The 20732-nt window shown below is 39.3% G+C and overlaps 1 pseudogene; it reads left to right on the plus strand.

Annotated features, from left to right (window-relative positions):
- The window catches only part of LOC141332979 (uncharacterized), a 109070-nt pseudogene extending 89851 nt beyond the window's left edge, over positions 1–19219 (plus strand).
- Positions 19220–20732: the final 1513 nt, after the last annotated feature.

A 20732-nucleotide genomic window follows, 5' to 3' on the forward strand; every position in this document is an offset into this window, starting at 1 on the left:
TGTTTGGACTGATACTAAAGTCAAAATAATTGTGTATGAGAGAGTCAGTGGTAAGTGTTTCAGGATTCAGCTTAGCCTGAAAGTTAGCCTTCCTCGGACCAGTTTAGTTTAACAGCATTAGTTGCCCAGTGCTCCGGCTGCATGTTCCTGGTGTGTGTGTGCTTTGATGAATTCAACACAGAGCACAATTCAACATACTCGGCAGTTGGCACGTGTCACTTCACTTTCACTTTTTCACTTTCAATTGGTGTGAAAATATTGGCTGTTTTCTTTTAAAGTATTTTTATATTGTGTTTCCAGAGGTGTAATTATAATTTTACTAATGTTTTTGACAGAAACATTTCAAATTGGGTGATTAAAAAATTTTAAACAAGATTTTTGAGCGATTAATGACCTTTTCCTACCGATTCTTATCCTCTGACAGTCAGTTTCGGGGTGTTTTCAACTTAAAAGGTCAGTGTAACAGCCCACTTGTAGGATTGGCTTAATAATACCTCAGAAAGAATTATTGTGTGATGAATTTTTCATCTGATGGTTGATTAGGGAGTTTGTCCCCTTCCTTTTTTCCTAGTCCCTCTAAATTTGTTGAATTTTATCCCCTAGGAGACATAAAATAGTATATAATAATTGAGATCAGTCTATATAGATTTCCTAGATTTAATTAATTGTATAACAGACAACTTAAACTTTGGACACCCTGGTATAGGATCTAGCATACATGCATTACATTTCTACATGTTGTGATGTTAATTGCTTTGTGCCATTAAACTGAGGTTAACTTTTATCTCTTTGTTTTTCCACCTTACCTTCACCTAACAGAGCTGAAAGAGGAGAGAGAAGTACTGAATGAAACTGAAAAGAAAGATCAGTTTGAAAATCTTCATAATTTCGTATCTGGAGAAAAGTCTTTTTGTTCCATAGAGTCTGAAAAGACTTCAAAACAAAAAAGTGATCGAAAGACTGGAACTAGGAGTATTTCCACTTGCTGTCAGTGTGGAAAGAGTTTCAAACAACAAGGATACCTAAAAATGCACATGAGAATTCACACTGGAGAGAAGCCTTACACGTGCAACCAGTGTGGAAAAAGTTTCATTCGTAAAGGATGCCTTAACAGACACATACAAATTCACACAAGAGAGAAGCCTTACTCATGCAAACAGTGTGGAAAGAGTTTCAGTCAACAAGGACAACTTAAAAGTCACATGAAAATGTGCAATAGAGAAAAGCCTTACAGATCCCCCCAGTCTGGAAAGAGTTTGAGTGAAAGTGGAAACCTTAAAGTTCACCAGAATATTGACATTACAGGGAGCCTTTTTACCTGCCAACAGTGTGGAAAGAGTTTCACTCATAAAAGATACCTTAACATTCACATGAGAGTTCACACTGGAGAGAAGCCTTACACATGCAAACAGTGTGGAAACCGTTTCAGTCAAAAAGGAAGCCTTAACAAGCACATGAAGATTCACAATAGAGACAAGTCTAACAGATCCCCTTACCATGGACAGAGTTTCAAACAAAATGTCTAGAATGGACAGATCCGGTCCTTGATTCTGATTGGCCACAGTCAAAGCTGTTGTAAATTACTACACAAACATACACCTTTGTTTCTCGGCAACCACATTGTTGCAACCACAATTACAGTTGTGATCAAAAGTTTACATCCCCCTTTCAGAATCTGCTAAATGTTCCCTTGTCAAAACAATCCTAAAGGATAAGAATCCTATACAGGGCTCCTGCAATGATAGTAATTCTGATTCACATTTTAAAGCAATATGTGTTGTCTATGGTACACTTTACCATGTCAACTAGCTATATTGCGTTGGACTGAGCTTAATGCATAAACATGCAAGGAATAATATGGACTATAGACAATGTGTTTGCTCTGTCTACGATGTAGAACTTCACATTTGTATATCATGAATTGAAGGGAGAAGGGATTGATTTTTTTGATTGAAGCACAATAAAGGACACTGTTAGCATTTTAACATCAGTGTACATGGATTTAATTTGCACACATCTTTGTGGAAGACTGTAATAATCATGTTTTGGAACCAATTAGGAATTGTCTTATAGGATTGTCTTATAGAACAAGGCATAAATATGCTGCATGATCATTTCTACAGGATTTTAATGGGATCCAATTTCATCTTAATTTTTGAAGGATTGTACTTATTCAGTGCATCTATTACTAAACAATATTTTTGCAGTTTACTTAAACTCACCTTGACTGAGTTAAGTGCAAGAATTTCAAAGAGACTTATAAGATTGATGAAACAAAAGACTAATCAACAAATGTTCTGTTTTAATTTCAATAGTGACTTAATTTAGTCTTTCTTTTACAAGTTCAGTCTTATGGATCATAAACTAGGTGTATCTGGCATGCTGTCCAGGAGAGGGCTCTGAGCTCGGCAGTAATTCCCGAGCCCAGGCTGAAGGTGAGGAGATGGTGTGGTGGATGTGGTGTGGTGCTGAAAAATGGGAGATGAAGAAGGTTGGTCTGCTTTGGTTATTTACAGGGATTCTTTCTCGTGCCGATTGGATAGGGAGTGTGATCACTGATGATGAATTGGCTGTGTTAATTATCGTGTGAGCTCTTCCCAAAAATCTCGAAACCGAAAGCCAGGATAAGCATGGCATCTAGGGTACAGGCGATGTGAATGGACTGGTAGACTTTACAGAGAGTGGAGATGCAAATGTTTAGAATTTTTAGGGTTATAGGTTGGCGGGTGTCCGGGACAGTGGGATGGGTTTTTTGGATTCCTGGAAAAAATTGGATCCTGCTTAAGCCCCTTTGATTGAGCCAATTTGGAGGTTTTTGATGATGTTGAGGTAAGAGATGAACGTGGTAATCAATAGCAGGGAAAAATCAGGGAACGACAGGTTGTAAGCGGAGTGAAATGTTTTAAAACATTCCATGCTGTTGGGTAAGACTGAAGGGTCCTCGGGGAGATGGCTTGAAGGATGAAATTAAGAAAAGCTTCTAGGAGAGGGGGTGAGGGAGTGGGGGTGTCAGGGGTATCCATTAGGTGTGGGACATAGCTGGTAGATTTGGGCTGGGAAGGTTCAGGGCAGGGGGGAATAGGTGGGTTTATAAAGGGGCAGGTGATAGTGGAGTGGGAGATGGAGCTGCAGACTGCAGGATGGGTCGTGAGCTGAGTTTTTAAGGGATACTGATAATTCTCCACAATTGATTTTGTGATCTGAGAATGAAGGAGAAATAGGAGATGGCAGGGGAAAAAAGTTCAATATCTGCACCTGACAAATGGGAAGGAAAGGAGCTGGTGCTGTAGCTTGTGCCAAAGGCAGTAGCATGCTCACAATATGAGTGACTTCTGAGGCACAAGTAGGGCTGGGTGATATGGAGCAAAAAATATATATCGATATATTTTGCTGTATCTCGATATACGATATATATCTTGATATCTTTACAGGATAAATAACCCCCCAAAAACTACTGCAAAAACAAATATTCCAAATTTCAAAGTCTTTTTCTATTGAAAATTAGAGGTAGGCAGGTTAGAACAAAGTGCTTCTGCAAATTTTCTTTTAAAAATCCCTGTATACATATTAGAGCTGCACGATTCTGAATAAAATGAGAATCACGATTTTTTGGCTTAGAATAAAGATCACGATTCTGGAGAACTTTATTTTAAGGATTTACCCCTGAACATTAGGTTATCAAACAGCTGTAACATAGCAATAAATTAAGACATAATAAACTTGGCTTTAAATTTAAAGAAATTTAATGAAAAATAATGTAATAATGTAATGAAAAAAACACCATTAAACATAAAAAAACAAACATACAAAGTTATTATGTCCGAGAAAAGCGATTTAAAGATTCTTAGCTAAAAACACTTGCCTGTCAACATTTTATGGCTATCACCGTCCTCTCTGTGTGATGCCCAAGTTTACTTCACCATTTTACAAATAAATCCTAATCTAATCATGACAAACCATATAACGCTGGAAAGGTCTAAGGCTCCTAAATAGATATTTGACATTTTGTTGTGTTACAACTTGTAGAGTGCACTTTAAAAATCTACTTCATAACAGGAGTTTTGAACTTTTTCACAGACATCCTTGTTGCCTTTTTCCCTATTACACTTTTTAAATAATAAGAAATTATATACCAGATGAAAACTTAAAATTTCAAAATTCTTCATTTGAAAGCCATTTTAAAATCAGACATTGCATTTTAAGATTTAAGATTCAATTCTTCATTTTCACGTCTCTGTTCAAAAATGGGAGTAACAGTTAAGGGGTTAATGGATCGTCATGCTCATTTAGGGGATGTTCACATGAAGCGTCTTTTGCGCGCGCAAGTTCCTTATTTCAAATGGAGATGCGCGGCTTGCGGGTCCGCGCCGCATCGATTTAAAAACATCTCAACATTTCAGAATGTAGCAAGCGCACCGCAGGTCATGTGACATGAACTAACCAATCGGCTTCCTCACGTTTTTCCGTTACATTGAAACCTCAGCAGAAACATGGAGGAGCAGCTCATCATTGTGGTCCAGGGATTTCCTGAACTTTATGATTTGTCAAGCCCCCTTAGCGTTTTCCACGCGCTTTTAGGCGCGACATGTGAACTGCTCCTTATGGTTCCATTGCTGTGCCGGTCCATAAATCTGTCACGATCAAAGTACTACTCTTTTAATTTTCAAAGTGCAAATAGAGACCGAATTTTTCAAGCATGATACAGAGCTATCTACACAGCTACACAAGTTATTATATCCCAAATACTAATAACAGCCTAGATATTTTATGTAGCCTAATTTGCGTGCTTTGGGGACTCGCTCTTTAAACGTGGGGTATTAAAATTGCTTTTGAATGCGCTTGCGTGTTTTACTTTGGTTTCGTTTTAACGATCGCCCGAAAATCTCGGTTCGTGGTGCTAGAAGCTCCATATAATGGAGCCAGTTGTCCTTTTTTTTTTGCGACGAGTTCTGTAGCCTCCGGGCTGGTTGCGGGCGCCACCGTGTTGAATGAGACGACAGACGAGGGGAGGGGGAACAAAAGTAATGAGGCAGAGGCGAGCACAGCACAGGGAAGGCAAACAAGCAAAGTGGCGAAAATTTAATACAAACATTATATCGATATATACGATATATCAAAATTCATATCGAGTTTAAAAAATATCTCAATATATTTTAAATATCGAGATATCGCCCACCCCTAGAATACAATATGTCCATTACTGGGTTCTACAAAGCTAAGGCAGCCATGGAGCCATCATCTATATGAAGCCTTCAAGCAAAAAAATCCTTGCTGCACCCTCTCATTTAAATATCAACACATCAAACACTTGTGGAGTAGGAAAAAGAATTCTCCATTCATGCACATTGTGGCTGTCTGCACATTTAAATCCTGCACTGCCCAATATATCTTTAAAATGAAATCAAATCCTTCCAAATCCATCAATAATGTGAGGATCTTTGTCACACAGAAAGGCAAAATTCAACACAAAATGAGTGAGAAAAAATGTAGGCCTGCTAGTCACATAAAAAGAGGGAAAATCGCACGATCGCTGATCCATGGGCCCAGCCAGTATTTTTACAGAAAGCTACGTTCAATACCCACAGAAGAGCTGTTAGCTGGAAATATGACCAGCTGTCTCAACAAAAATGTCCTTAAAGAAATAAGGTCAGAGGTCAATAGAAACTACAACTTGCACAGTGACGTACTCATTGATGTGCACATCACACAGACGACGTTAAGACAGTGTTATACAATGTATTACAGGATACCTGGCTACGTCCAACATTTTAGTATGGACCCTTTTGGTGTCCATTTATTTACAGAAATGGGGATCAGCATACTTGTTGAACACTTAAAGGGATAGTTCACCCAAAAATGAAAATTTGATGTTTATCTACTTACCCCCAATGCATCCAAGGTGTAGGTTACTTTGTTTCCTCAGAAAAACACAAACGAAGATTTTTAACGAAAACGGGTGCAGTCTGCCAGCCTTATCATGGACGTGAATGGGCACCAGACCTTTAAAACTAAACAAAAACATGCACAGACAAATCCAAATTACACCCTGCGACTCGTGATGATACATTGATGTCTTAAGACACGAAACGATCGGTTTTTGAGAGAAACTGAACAGTATTTATATCATTTTTTACCTTTGATACACAGCCACGTCCATCTGTCATGTGCATCAGTCACGTCACATGAGCACGCGCTCTAGCGTAGAATACGCAAACGCCGTAAGGGGAAATCAGTGAAAAGTCCCGGATGAGTTTGCGCAAACTAATGTAATCTTTTAGCTTTAAATCGGTTTAAACAATCAGGATACGCGCAAGTATTTACCATTTTGAATAGCCGCTATACCCACAATCTCTGTGCTCTGTGTAAAGTGTAAACAATGAGTGTCGTATACATGGGACAGATCGCTTCCGGCGTTTGCGTATTCTACACCAGAAGCGCGTGCACATGTGACGTGACTGATGCCGAACACGCGTGCTCAGGAGAGATGGACGTGGCTGTGTATCAAAGGTAAAAAATGATATAAATACTGTTCAGTTTCTCACAAAAACCGATCGTTTCGTGTCTTAGGACATCAATGTATCATCACGAGTCGCAGGGTGTAATTTGGATTTGTCTGTGCATGTTTTTGTTTACTTTTAAAGGTCTGGTGCCCATTCACGTCCATGATAAGGCTGGCAGACTGCGCCGGTTTTCGTTAAAAATCTTCGTTTGTGTTTTTCTGAGGAAACAAAGTAAACTACATCTTGGATGCATTGGGGGTAAGCAGATAAACATCAAATTTTCATTTTTGGGTGAACTATCCCTTTAAGAAACAAGTCTCCCATCACCCTCTATCTTGACGCCACAGGGGGACTGGTTTCAAAAATTCCTGATCAGCAGAAAAACGTGCAGTACTACTCCCTTACGCTCCCAGGAGGTGGACGGGATGCACCACCACTCCCAGTCACTGAATTGCTATCCAATGAACATTCAGTGCCCCCCATTACGTTCTGGCTAATGCAGTTTATGCGCCATTTATTAAGTTATACACAAATCCGCATCCAGCAAGTGGAAACTGATTGGGCGTTAATGCAAAGTTTTTTGCTTGCATTTAATAAAGAGAATGTGCTGTCATTTCTTGACAGAGCATATGCCATTTGTCAGGGCCAACATTTATTTGAGGAACCAAAAGGATTCACTGTTCTGCACATCTGCTCTGCCCATGTCTTAAAAGCTGTTCGTCAGGCAATGCTCAGGGAGACAGATGATAAGGGACTGGTAGAGTTTGCCACATTTTGCTTTGCCAGATTGCAGAATGCAAGCACAATGCCTGAGGCCACACAGATCTTCAGGTTGATGTGTATAGTTTTCACAACAAATCAATATGCAAAACTTGTTCAAGAAAGTGTTTGTGCTTTGGGTTCCCTGATCACAAAATCAAAAGACAAACACACTGAAGAAACAACAGAACTGGAGGAAAACAAAGAATGGGACTTGGAAGAAAAAAAACATGCAAACACAATCATGGGCAGTTCAAGCTTCTCCTCTTATTTTCGGAGGGTGTTGGAAGAGGCTGGGGAACAGGCAACACATGACATCTCTGAAGATAACAATCCTTACTTCTGTCCAGGGATCATCACCATTCTATTTGACACATATATTGGAATTTTTCCAATGTGGAGTGGATTGCTCCTGGGGGATCTTAAAAGACATGCCTCAAACCTTTCTCATGCTGAGGCAGAAAAGACACGGGACACCAACTGTCATGTAGAGAAGTGGTTCAGCATTGTCAGACAATCTATCATGGCCAAAATGAAAAAAATGACACCAGGAACATTTATCAGAAAATGTTCACATCCCTGCAAGGCCGCTACAGAGAGCATATAATTGAGAACAAGCTGTCCCAAAGTTTACTGCTCAAGCCTGCGCCACCAGTAGACATTGAAGATCCCCAGGGGCCTCATGTATCAACGCTGCGTACGCACAAAAACTTTGCGTATGCCAGATTTCACGCTCACGTTTGGATTTACTAACGATGAAATTAACGTGAGAATGTGTGTTGATCCACGCCAACTCCATGTCTGGCGTACGTGTATTTTTTGTGCGTGTGTTTGTTTTATTTCCCTTGGCGACTCCTAGAGGCAATTATTTTAAATTGCACACTACAAAGTATCGCACCAACACATGTGGAAAACATTGCTATTAATTTATAATTGATAAAATGGGTTAATTGAGACAATATTTTTCTACCAATTATGTGATTTAGAACATATAAAAGCATTTGCAAATGAATACATCCCTTAGTCTATGGCAATGGCAGTGTTGGCCTTATTGGAGGACATTGTCAATGGCCAAATCCGAAGGGAATGCGTTTTTAGGGATCACAGTGATTTTCTGGCCCACGACGATGACTGGCTTATTAGCCGTTTCAGATTTCCAAGAGCTATCCTCTTGGAGCTCTGTGCTGAGTTGGGTCCAAATTTGGAAAGAGAGACAGCGAGGAGCCACACATTACCCGTTCCCTTACAGGTACTGACAACGCTTGGTTTCCTGGCAACTGGTTCTTTCCAAAGGGAACTGGCAGATCGCTCGGGGTTAAGCCAGTCGTCTTTGAGTCGTGCAATGCCAGCTGTATGGGACGGGATCATCCGCATGTCTAGCAGGTATATAAGGTTTCCATACCATGCAGTTGACCAGCCAAACATTAAAGCGCAATTTGCAGCGATCGCTGGTTTTCCTAATGTAATCGGAGCGATCGACTGCACGCACATTGCTATAAAGGCGCCATCTGAAGACGAATTTGCATACGTGAATCGGAAACATTTCCATTCAATAAATGTGCAAATAATATGTGATGCTCAAATGCGCCTAACAAATATTGTGGCAAGGTGGCCTGGGTCAACCCATGATTCATTCATCCTCACAAACAGCATGGTTGGGATGAGGCTCCAAGGTGGCAGGGTGCGAGATGGGTGGCTTCTTGGTGAGTGAGGTATTTAAAGAAATTATTCCAGCTGAGTTTTATTTTAATTTAATGAGAGTAATTATTTAACTGCATATCAGGAGACCGCGGTTATCCATTAAAGACGTGGCTGTTAACCCCCCTCAACAACCCAGAAACTGACCAAGAGCGCAGATACAATGATGCCCATTCTCGCACTCGGTCAGTTGTAGAGCGGGCGATTGGGCAGCTGAAATGCCGGTGGCGCTGCCTTGATAAGAGTGGAGGGGTGCTGCTATACCGCCCTAATAAAATGTGCCACATCGTGCTGGCCTGTGGTGTGCTGCACAATGTCGCGCACAGACATGGCATACCTCTTGGTGAGGAAGTGGCACCGCCAGATGACCCAGACCCAGGACCAGCGTTCATACAGCCCAACCAAGAAGCCATTCAAGCCCGCCAACGTGTGGTTGGGGCAATATAAAAGGTAATCAGAGACAACATTTATTTTTTGACCAATTCCTTTAATGACTGGCTTATGTCTGTGAGTGCATCAGTTATATTTTTTAGGTGACTGTTAACTTCTCCAATGGCCCTAACAATTTGCTGTTGTGACTCCAGAACAGCATGCGTCAAGACGCGGCTTGACGGACGAGCCTCAGCACTGGGGGGAGCGCTGGAAATGCCGGAGACACTGGGTCCTGGCTGCTGAGGAGGCAATGACTCCGAGTGCGTGCCAGTGGATGTTCCTGCACCATCTAAGTCTAAATAAAAACAAGCACGTTAACTGATATTTGAGTCCATTTTTTTATGGGTACACGCATATTTATAAATGCAACGGATACATAAATTAAAGTCTCCTATGTACCGCTACATTGCATGTATTGGAAACTTAAATGTAAACTGGTATGTTTACCAAAGTTAAGACATAAAATGAGAAGTTACCTTCGTGGGGTTCTTCTAATACATCCGTGTCTCCCACAGACACGGATACTACTCCAGAAAGTAAAGTGTCGCCCACAATTGAGGCAACTCTCTCCTCAAAGGGTGTTAGTTCAGCATCCCCTGTTCCCCCACCTGTTCGGTCCACACTTTGACGGTGCGCCACTGTTCTCCTCTTAACCTGCACCTTAACGTCGGACCATTTCTTTTTTAATTCGGTCACAGTGCGATGTTCAGACCCCACTGCGTTAACCGCGTCAGCTAAACTCTCCCACTCTATTTTTTTTTTTGTTATTAATTCCGGAGGACAAACTTGCAAATAACACAGTTTTTCTGCGTTCTACCTCCGATAGAAGCACCTCCAATTCACATTCTGTGAAGTTTCTCTTCTCGCTTGCTTTTGCCATTGCTTTTTCCTTTGGTTTTGCCAAATTGGAGTCATTACTATATTTATACGGGGGAGGAGGCAGGGAGGGGTTTTGCGCTCGTGCACGTGCGCTCAATTTCACGTTAATTCAGATGTACAAAGAGATTATGCGTGGAATTCCGCGTACGCAGTGTTTCGTACATCTGATTTTTTTACTGCGTACGCACATTTACAGCTTTGTCCGTACGCAATGTTTTAGTATTAATTCAACGCAAGTCTTTGTACATGAGGCCCCAGGAATCTTGGATGAGGAAAAGGAAGACAAGGTTCCTGGCAAAAAAATCTAAATTCTACTCAGTGCCCAAAAAAGTACCGGTTCCCGGAAAAAAGAGGCACAACATTTCGGTTTCACCAAAACCAAAGAGAAAGGGACAAAGAAACATGTGATCCCTCCAATGTTCCTTCAGGAGTGTTGGTTTAAGAGAAAGAAGTAAGAATATTAATATTATATACAATAAAAATTACCCAAAAAGCACTATAAACAGTTGGGCAGAAAGCTTCTTCTTATTATTTTCTCATTTATTTTGGGTAAAATTATTTTATTTTATTTATTTATATTTATTTTTATTTTAAATGGATATTTAATTTAGAAGAATTGATTAAAGTTTTTCATTGTAGGTCGATATGTTGTGGACTAATAGAACAACAGAGCTCATAGTAGCCATTCTCCGGGACCCAAAAGAAAAAAACGAGTAGGTGCTCCATCACAGTGCTTTCCAAACACTGAAGCCTCATGAATGGTTATTTGGAGAGGTATGTTCATCATGACAATAATTTTTTTTTACTATATATACAAGAAAATATAGCATTTAGCACAGAATCAGGGTTATTTCAGTTTATATATTGTAAATTTTCTCCTTAGGCTATGGAGTGTTACATCCGAGCCATTCTTAATACTAAGGGACTGAATTCTCAGTTATACCAACTAAGTCATTACATCACAGGAGTAATCCTGTATGGTTCCAGGGAGCAGATGGCCAAACAAGGTTTACGAAAAGTAATTCTAGAATTTTTTTTAAAATCTGTACATCTACAATGTGCAATAGAAGAACCTTTTTGTCTAAATGGTTCCATAAAGAACCTTTAACTTCTGATTAAACATTTTGTTTCACAAAAGGTGCTTTGTGGCAAATAAGGTTGTTCAGATTTAAAAAAGGGAAGCAAGAAATGGTTCTTTAAATATAGTGCAATATATTATTATCACATATATCTATCTTCTGGATATATGTTGATATATGTTTATAACATATATGAATTTCCCATAGTACAATTTGTATATAAACATATATTGTAAGCATGTATATAGTAACTTTTATATGGTATTGCATGTTATGACCATATAAGTTTAGAATATATATTAAAATTGTATATTGTATTATATGATATGATCATATATGTACAAAAGGCTCAGCTGCTACTAAGTACCGGATGATTCTGACCAATCAGAGTGTTCAGTGTAGCTGCGATGTCATTATGGTAGGCGGAGCAAAATCGCAGGTTAGAGAGAGACGCAGTTCACGTGAGAAGACGGAGAGTTCAGCAGCTGTATTGTAGTTCACTAAGTGCTACTTTATAATCATTGACTTCGAGTTATACTGGGTTACAGTGTGCGTACATGTGAAGTAAGTTATCACTGTCTATATATTTGTTATTGTTAAGCGATCAGCCGTTGTTTCGTTGTTGATCGTGCCGATTAAGAGGTAGCCAATTAACATAGCACTACCTGCTCGATTCAGTGCATTCACGAGTATTCCTGTGTTGGCTTTGTTGTGAAATACTCATACGTATATGCTGTAAATTGTATTATTAATGCATATTAGTCTTATCAATGTGTGTGCGCGTTATGCGACGGCTTTGCACGTAATGCTCATACATTTGGCACATGTCCAGGCATATTAATCTGCCTTCATGCTGCATTCACGTGCGGATTGCGCCCTCTTGTGGACATCTAGAGCATAATCGCCCATGTTATATAGGAATATTGTATTGCTATTTATACTGTGTGCAGTTCAGTGTTTAGTATATGTTTTCTGTGTGAAATTGTATATTCATATCATTAAGTTTATTTTTCCTGTAATTCATTTCAGAAAAACCACACACATGTATACCCAAAAAAGGTCTTCAGTAAATAAGACATCAACAAACTCCATTGACTGCTTCTCTTCATTTAAGGGACCATCTCACACAGTTCTGACAGACTGCCTACTGTGTTTCACACCCCAAATTTAATACCCCAACGAACCCCCTCTGTTTCAATATATGTTAACAATATAAATCAAAATTATATATGGTGCTCTATGTTTTGACCATTTGTTACCAATGTATATTGAATTTATGCAAGTTTATTAACCATTTATGCCTAAAAGATACTGCTTATTGTAAATCATATAACAAAATATTTTTTTGCTTAACTTTATGGTTTCAATTCAGTTTTCTGGGGGGGGGGAAATAGAGATGAATATATAACCTGTTCAAAAAATGCCAATGTACTAGTTACTTGTATGGTGTGCTAATAACTGGCCAGTTTACCAGGCTCTGTATGATGTAATTATCTGTATAATTTCTTTGAAACTACTTACTGGGAAAAATACCATCCAAATCATTATTTTAATATTAATCTAACAATTACTTGAATTGCCCTAATACTGGCTGGAAAAGGGTACTGTCAACCCGTTCGAAAAAACACATAAAAAAATATTCGATTTTAAAAATGTGTATTTTTTATTTTTTACGGACATTAAAACAAATAACATTTATTTGACTTTAACTAGGATAACATTACATTCGTTTCTTACCACTGAATTAACGATTATGTGCTTCCCTCTTTTGGTCACTAAATGAAAACGTCTCGGTTATCATTATGTTTTCTTCAATAAGACTTGTCTAATCTCCCTAAAATAACAATATTTACTCTCGTATATGTATTAGTTAAAAGTAATTATCCATTAAAGAGATCAATCAACAAACGTTATTCAGTCAGTAAAACGAAATGTCCGTTATTTTTTAAATTACGAGAGCGCGCCGCTTTATCTTGAAGACAGGAGAAAGCGCGTGATGGAAAAAAGTGTGTGCTGGAGTTAAGAAATAAACTTTATAGTATGATTTTCAGACAGTTAACCTTGGCTTAGTTTAGCTATAAAATTTAAATTATATTATCATTATAATGCGATTTGACCATTTTGTTGTCATTTATTAAAAGCTTATTTTGGACATTAGATTATAGTTTGTTTATGATGAAAAAAATATATGCCATTTCAGCATTAGAAAAATCAGAGTAATCTGGTAATATGGTAATGTCTACTAAAAATAACCTGCAGGGAATGTTCTGGGAACGTTCTCTGTAGGTTAAAAAATAAATATAAAAATAACTTGCAGGGAATGTTCTGGGAATGTTCTCATTTGGTTCCTGAAAAAAATAACCAAATGGGAACGTTAGGGGAACGTTCTGTGTTTGCAGCTAGTAGTGCATTACAATAGTCTAGTCTGACGTCATGAATGCACGAACTAACTTTTCTGCATCAGAAACAGGTAACATGTTTCCTAATAGTTTACCATAATAGTTACTCATTTTGTATTTTAAATATGAGATGATGTAACATGTACAGTACTTTGTTACTCTCCAACTCTTTAGCCAAACAATAAAAAAGAAGCCAAAAATCACTCATCGTAACTTCTGTCGGTTTAATTAGAAGATTTACTTAAAACCTGCTTTTAAATTCTCTAGCGTGAAGATAAGCATGACAGGTTATGTTTTTATTTTTATTTTTATAATTATATGGTAGTTGTAATAAAAGCACAACAATACATACAAATAATTGTTTTTAGTTAAGACTGTAATTAATGGCTAAAATTGGAAGGAAATGCACTTAAAGGGATAGTTCACCCAAAAATGAAAATGTGATGTTTATCTGCTTACCCCCAGGGCATCCAAGATGTAGGTGACTTTGTTTCTTCAGCAGAACACATACCAAGATTTTTAACTAAAACCGGTGCAGTCTGTTAGTGATTTAATGGCAGTGGATGGGCACCAAACCTTTGAAAGTAATAAAAAATCACCGGAAGTAATCTGTCAAGTGTGTACGACACTCATTGTTCACACAGTGCACAGAGATTGTGGGTATAGCAGCTATTCAAAATGGTAAATACTTTGGCTTCTCCTGAGTGTTCAAACAGATTTAAAGCTAAAAGATTACGTTTGCTTGAGAAAACTCATCCGGGACTGTTTTTTATCACAGATTTCCCCTTACGGCGTTCGCGTATACTACACCAGAGCGCATACACGTGTAACGAGCCGGATGTAATTTGGATTTGTCTGTGCATGTTTTTGTTTACTTTTAAAAGTCTGATGTCCGTCCACTCCCATTAAATCACTAACAGACTGCACCGGCTTGAGTTAAAAATCTTGGTTTGTGTTCTACTGAGGAAAACAAAGTCACCTACATCTTGGATACCCTGGGGGTAAGCAGATAAACATCACATTTTCATTTTTGGATGAACTATCCCTTTAATAGAGACTGATCAGTTGCAGTATTTGTATTAATGAGACTGATCTTCATTAACAATAGGCTACGTGGTAAAATATGCCAATAAGCTACATATTTTAAATGTACAATCTTTATGTTGTTTTACATTCCATTTACATTGTTTAAATTGGAGATTTAATGCGAAATTGTTTATTGTCAAATTAAGCCGCGGTCACACTAGACTTTGATCATGCGAAATTCCCTCGGATGCTGCTGCAACGGTCGTGATATGACGTCATGCTATGCAGTCTTTTTAAAAAGTTAAATTCAGCAACTAATTGTACATTTTAAATGTAAAAATATGCAATCTACTACACTTTACTGCAGTACTGGAGTTTTAAATGTTTAAATTTAAGGTTATTTTCATTCAGCTAGAGGTCAAGCTGTGACGTATCGATCTCCTGTTGGTCACACTGAGTCACGTGATACAATTTCGCAGGTTAGAGTTCACCAAGCTTGAACTTTCAAACGCAGCGAAATGCGAAATGTTACGCACGGGCTTGCGTTTCCGGTCTAACGCATTCGCATGCGTATGAATGGAAGTCAATGGAACGAAAAGTGCACTGTGAGCGTTTAGTTAGTTTTTAATTAATTGACAGCACTAGTCTAAATGTTTTGATGTCGGTTGCTTTGTGCCATTAAACTGTTGTTAACTTATGTTTTTAATTTTTAACCTCAGACCTGATGGCACTGAAAGAGGAGAGTCAAGATCTCAATGAAACAGAGGAGAAAGATCAAAATGAGAAACATGATTTCAAAACTGAACAAAAATCAATTAGTTGCTCACAGAATAAAAATACTTCATCACTTGAAATAAACCTTAATTCTAACTTGAGAATTCACACTGAAGAGAGACCTTACAGCTGCCAACAGTGTGGGAAGAGTTTCTCACGAAATGGAGATCTGAAGAGTCACATGAAAATTCACATTGAAAAGAAGCCTTTTACCTGCCCTCAGTGTGAAAAGAGTTATACATGGAAAAAAAACCTTACTGTCCACATGAGAGTTCACACTGGAGAGAAGCCTTTCATCTGCCAATTTTGTGGGAAGAGTTTTACAAACAAACATTACCTTACTGTCCACATGAGAATTCACACCGGAGAGAAGCCTTTCATCTGCAAACTGTGTGGAAGGAGTTTCACATGTAATGGAAAACTTAAGATTCACATGAGAAGTCACTCTGAAGAGAATCAATTCCAATGTGATCAATGTGGAAAGAGTTTTACTCTAAAATATCATCTTAATATCCACATGAGAAATCATACTGGAGAGAAACCTTACTCCTGCAAACAGTGTGGGAAGAGTTTCACACGAAGTGGAGTTCTTAAGATTCACATGAAAACTCACACTGGAGAGAAGCCTTTTATCTGCCCTCAGTGTGGAAAGAGTTTCACATATAAAGCAAGCCTTAAGATTCATTTGAGCATTCACACTGGAGAGAAACCTTTCACCTGTGAACATTGTGGAAAGAGATTTGCTCGTAAAGGAAACCTTAAGATTCACATGACAGTTCACACTGGAGAGAAACCGTACAAGTGTCTTCAGTGTGAGAAGGGTTTCACACGTCAAAGCAGCCTGATATGTCATTTGCAAACTCATTCTGGAAAGAGTCTGCTGTTTTCTTCAATGCAAGAAGAGGTTTAGAAAAAGCACCAATTTCTACGATCATCTACACACTCATTTTGAAATACATTCAATTAAGTACTGAAACATTGTTTTTCATCACACTTACAGAACAATCATGTAAATGTAAGACTTTGTCTGTGTATTTTGTTCAAGAGTGTACTGAGGAAAAAGGTGTGTGAAATCAAGTCTATGTTCACACCGGAGCTGAATGTGGGCTACATCTGATCACCTTCATGCATCCGTCATCTCTTTTTATTTCACCATAAGGCTTTTTTTGTTTTGTTTTTGTACTTCTGAGGTCATACCAGACCATTTGCTTTACTGTAGTTTCAAATCTATGTAGAGTATTTCACTCAATTCCATGTGTTGATTTCTCTGAATCAAAATATTACTACTAATAATAATACAGCATTTTTTCTGTTGCTAAATTACACAATTCGGTCATTTTTAACTATACACTCCTCAGACGGGGGTAAAACTCTTCACAGTTTGCACTATCAAAGTCACACACAGTACTTTAAAACTTTTATAGCCTTATATCACTTTTACCTTCATAGTGTCACGACTGTGTGTGTGCAACGAGACGAGAATTAAACAATTTTTTTTTTATTTATTTTTTTTATAAAATCCACAAAGGGTAATCCAGACAGATCAGGGAGCCAATGTTGATCATGGAGTTTGGAAAGCAATGGCGGAGCAGACAGTTCCGGAAGTCTTGGTGGATCATGGAGTTTGGAAAGCCGTGGCAGAGTAGACAGTTTGGACAGCCGTGGCATAGTGGCCTATGGCTCAGCTCTTGGCCCAGCCCCTACAGCTGGAGTCATAGCCTGGGAGTCCTTAAGAAAACATACTACACAACATATAAAATATTTACATCATATTCTAACAAATAACAAATGTTACAGCCACACAATATATCATGTTTATAAAATATCTATACATTCCTACATATACATTATGACATACAACACCACCATATACAGTTCAGTGTTTCCCACACATAGACGAATCTGTGGCGGTGCGCCACAGATTAAATTCCGACTGCCACAGATTCAACACCGACCAAAAAAAAAAAAATCAATCAATACCTACCGTCACATATTGCATTTCGTTATTCTTTTGTACGCTATTTAAAACACACAGCGAATTCGTTCAACTGCATTTCCTTTCCATACTCTCTTCATCTCTCTGTCACTTGCGTCTCTCCCTCAAACACACACACACACACAGCCAGGGTCGTAGCAGCCAATTTAAAAGTGGGGGGGGACAGTATGGTCATGTGACCCAAAGGTGATGTTCATACAGTACATTCATTCTGTTTACAAGAGCAACAAGATTTGAAGCTCATGGCAGACGCACAAGAGATTCGTGCTGTGATTGGCTAAATGTTACTTCACTCAAATCTAAGTAACAAATCAGAGACCAGGGGCGGGAATATTGGCGCTAGGTCAAAAAAAGTGCGGGGGACAGAAACACCTGTTTCTAAAAGTGAGGGGGACGTGTCCCCCCCATCCTCCCCCCGGTTGCTACGCCCCTGCACACAGCCCCTCCCCTCCGTGCACACCACATCTGTCTGGATCATCTGTGTAGAGAAGACGGCTGGCGAAAGTTTGGTATCTCGTGAACACTTTTAACACACAATCACAGATTAAAAAGTGCTATAAAATATTTTATATTCGGAATACAATAGTTTCAGTGTGTTGATCTTACCGTAAGTCCCGACCCTTAGCAAACGCGATTGCGTCTTCTTTAGAAAGTTAACTAGTCGCAAGTTTGCGGTAAAATGTAGGCTAGCCTAGTTGGGTTGTCGAGGTCAAAACACTTTATGCAGCAGCTGTGAATCAAATAAACCTATTATAAATTATGTTGTTTCTTTACTCTTACACTGAATGTTTGCTGCTTCAATCCAGATGACTATTGAAAAGTATTTTCCGCGACTGAAAAAGGCACGTGATGAGGACCATCTTGAACCAGAGGTATCAGTCTAAAACAGAGCTTAGTCCGACCAGTGTAATTAGTTATGTTATTGTTTACAATATTTTCAACTAGTGCTGCTCAAGCAGAAAGACAAGGTCAGGGAGAGAAAGAAATAGATGTGTTAAATATCAATAATATGTCTCAAAAAAAGGTGCCCTAACAAAAGTTGCAGACTGTGCAGCAAGTAGGCTGTTGTGTATGGTGTTAAATTAATGTAATAAAGTTCTGTTTAACTAATTATTAAGTTTTTTTTTTCATTATTAACCTTTAGGAATTCCCTTTTGGGGATCCAATCATATCCCTATCCAATCCTTCTTTTCATCTGCAATCCCAGAATCCATATGAGATGAGAGCGGGGAGAAAACATGAGGAAAGGCCAGGAAAACCAACGATCTGACAACACACGGCAAATAGAACAGGCATTAAAAAGCTGAGCTAATAAGCCGCAGCTGGAAACAATCAGCTCGTGAGCAGCAGCCCGACATGCCCACCACACACACAACTCACAGCAAGTGACAGACACAATGCAGGAATGAGTGCGTGAACCCATGAACTGTGACAACCTCGTCCAGAATCTTGTCACCCTTCTGGAACCCGAAGCCAGGTTTTGTGTAAAGCTGAACACCGGGTGGACCTTAAATTCAGGGCAAGTATTTCTGCTGTACCTTCTACACGTGTGCCATGCTCACTGGGTTGATGAGGCGCAAACCAGTGGTGTCAGTATCCCAGTACCAAGGCACAAGCTGTTACCAGTATCAAGGCACAAGTTTCTTCAACTCCGTGTCCTCCTCTTGCAGTGACTGAAGTGTCTCCTGAGGTGACTTTTTTGCCTCTTTGAGAGAGATAGCTCTAAAAAAATACTCAATTTCTATTCTAAATTGTTATAAAAATATTTTTATGAGTGCTCTTAAAGCAGGGGTGCCCAAACCCGGTCCTGGAGGGCCAGTGACCTGCAGAGTTTAGCTCCAACTTGCCTCAACACACCTATCTGGAAGTTTCTAGCATGCCTAGTAAGACCTTGATTCACCAGTTCAGGTGTGTCTAAGGGTGTACTCACACTAGGCAGTTTGAACCGTGCCTGAGTGCGTTTGGCCACCAAAGCGCGGTTCGTTTGACTAGTGTGAGTGCTAACCGTGCTGGAGCATGGAACAGGACGCGGGATGTCACGCTTTTGCGAGGTAAATCACGTTTTTGTAGTCCGTAATCAAAGCTGCAAAGTCATTTCTGAGCTTCAGCAGGTAATTGAAAACCTCTGCACACGAGCAGCATGATTGCGTGAAAATTTCCGTGCCACAAAGGCGATAGACCTGTTTAACAACAGGCTGTGAGAGGACCACCGCGGACCAAACGATTTAAAATAATTATCCACGAAGTAAACTATTTCGCGTTCAGCGAGAGCGTTGCTCTTCCTGTTTATCCTGAAACCATCGCAACATAATGACGTAAGCGTGCTCCGGCACGAATGCTGAAACCCTATGTGAGTGCAGGCCAGAGGGGGAGGGGGGGCAATCGTACTCGGGCCTGGTTCACGACAACCGTGCCTAGTGTGAGAACACCCTAATTGGGGTTGGAGCTGAACTCTGCAGGACACAGGTCCTCCAGGACCATGTTTGGCACACCTGTCTTAAACAACATTAACAAACACATCACCCTCACTAGAAATCGTGATCGCTTGGAGGGCCCCCATTCATCACCCGCCCTTTGAATCATCCTTACTGTGCCTTACAGCGCTCCTTTTCACACTGGCTCGGATAATCTACTGTTTGTCTTGTCCTCTCCATGGTGTGAACGCACTCTGTAGTTTCTATTCACTTATTGGTTAATATTAAATTTGAGCTGCTTCTAAAACGCACTCTGTAGTTTCTATTCACTTATTGGTTAATATTAAATTTGAGCTGCTTCTAAAACGCACTCTGTAGTTTCTATTTACTTATTGGTTAATATTAAATTTGAGCTGCTTCTCAAAGTACTCCGTTGTTCTATTTAGTTATTTGTTTGTTTTATTTACATCTATTCACTGTTAGAAAAGGAGTGTTCTTCTGTTATTTGTCCTGCGATTGTTTTTGCTTTAAATTCTAGTTTTTATTGCAATCATTAAAATTGATAACTGAGCGTACGGCCAAGGGAAGCTTTTGTTTTTGTCATATCGTTCCCTTCTGAAGCTATTACAAGTGCGAAGCTGTTGTTTTTTGAGTTTCGATTGAGCCATTTTGCGTGCGGGCGAGACATTTGCGGCTCACTGAGCCTAGGAGGCGTCCCTAGCTTTTATCATTGAAGCACTGTTTGGTTGTCTATTTAACTGCGTCAGAACAGCTGA

The sequence above is a fragment of the Garra rufa genome, chromosome 4, assembly GCF_049309525.1.
Source record: "Garra rufa chromosome 4, GarRuf1.0, whole genome shotgun sequence".
Lineage (NCBI taxonomy): Eukaryota > Metazoa > Chordata > Actinopteri > Cypriniformes > Cyprinidae > Garra > Garra rufa.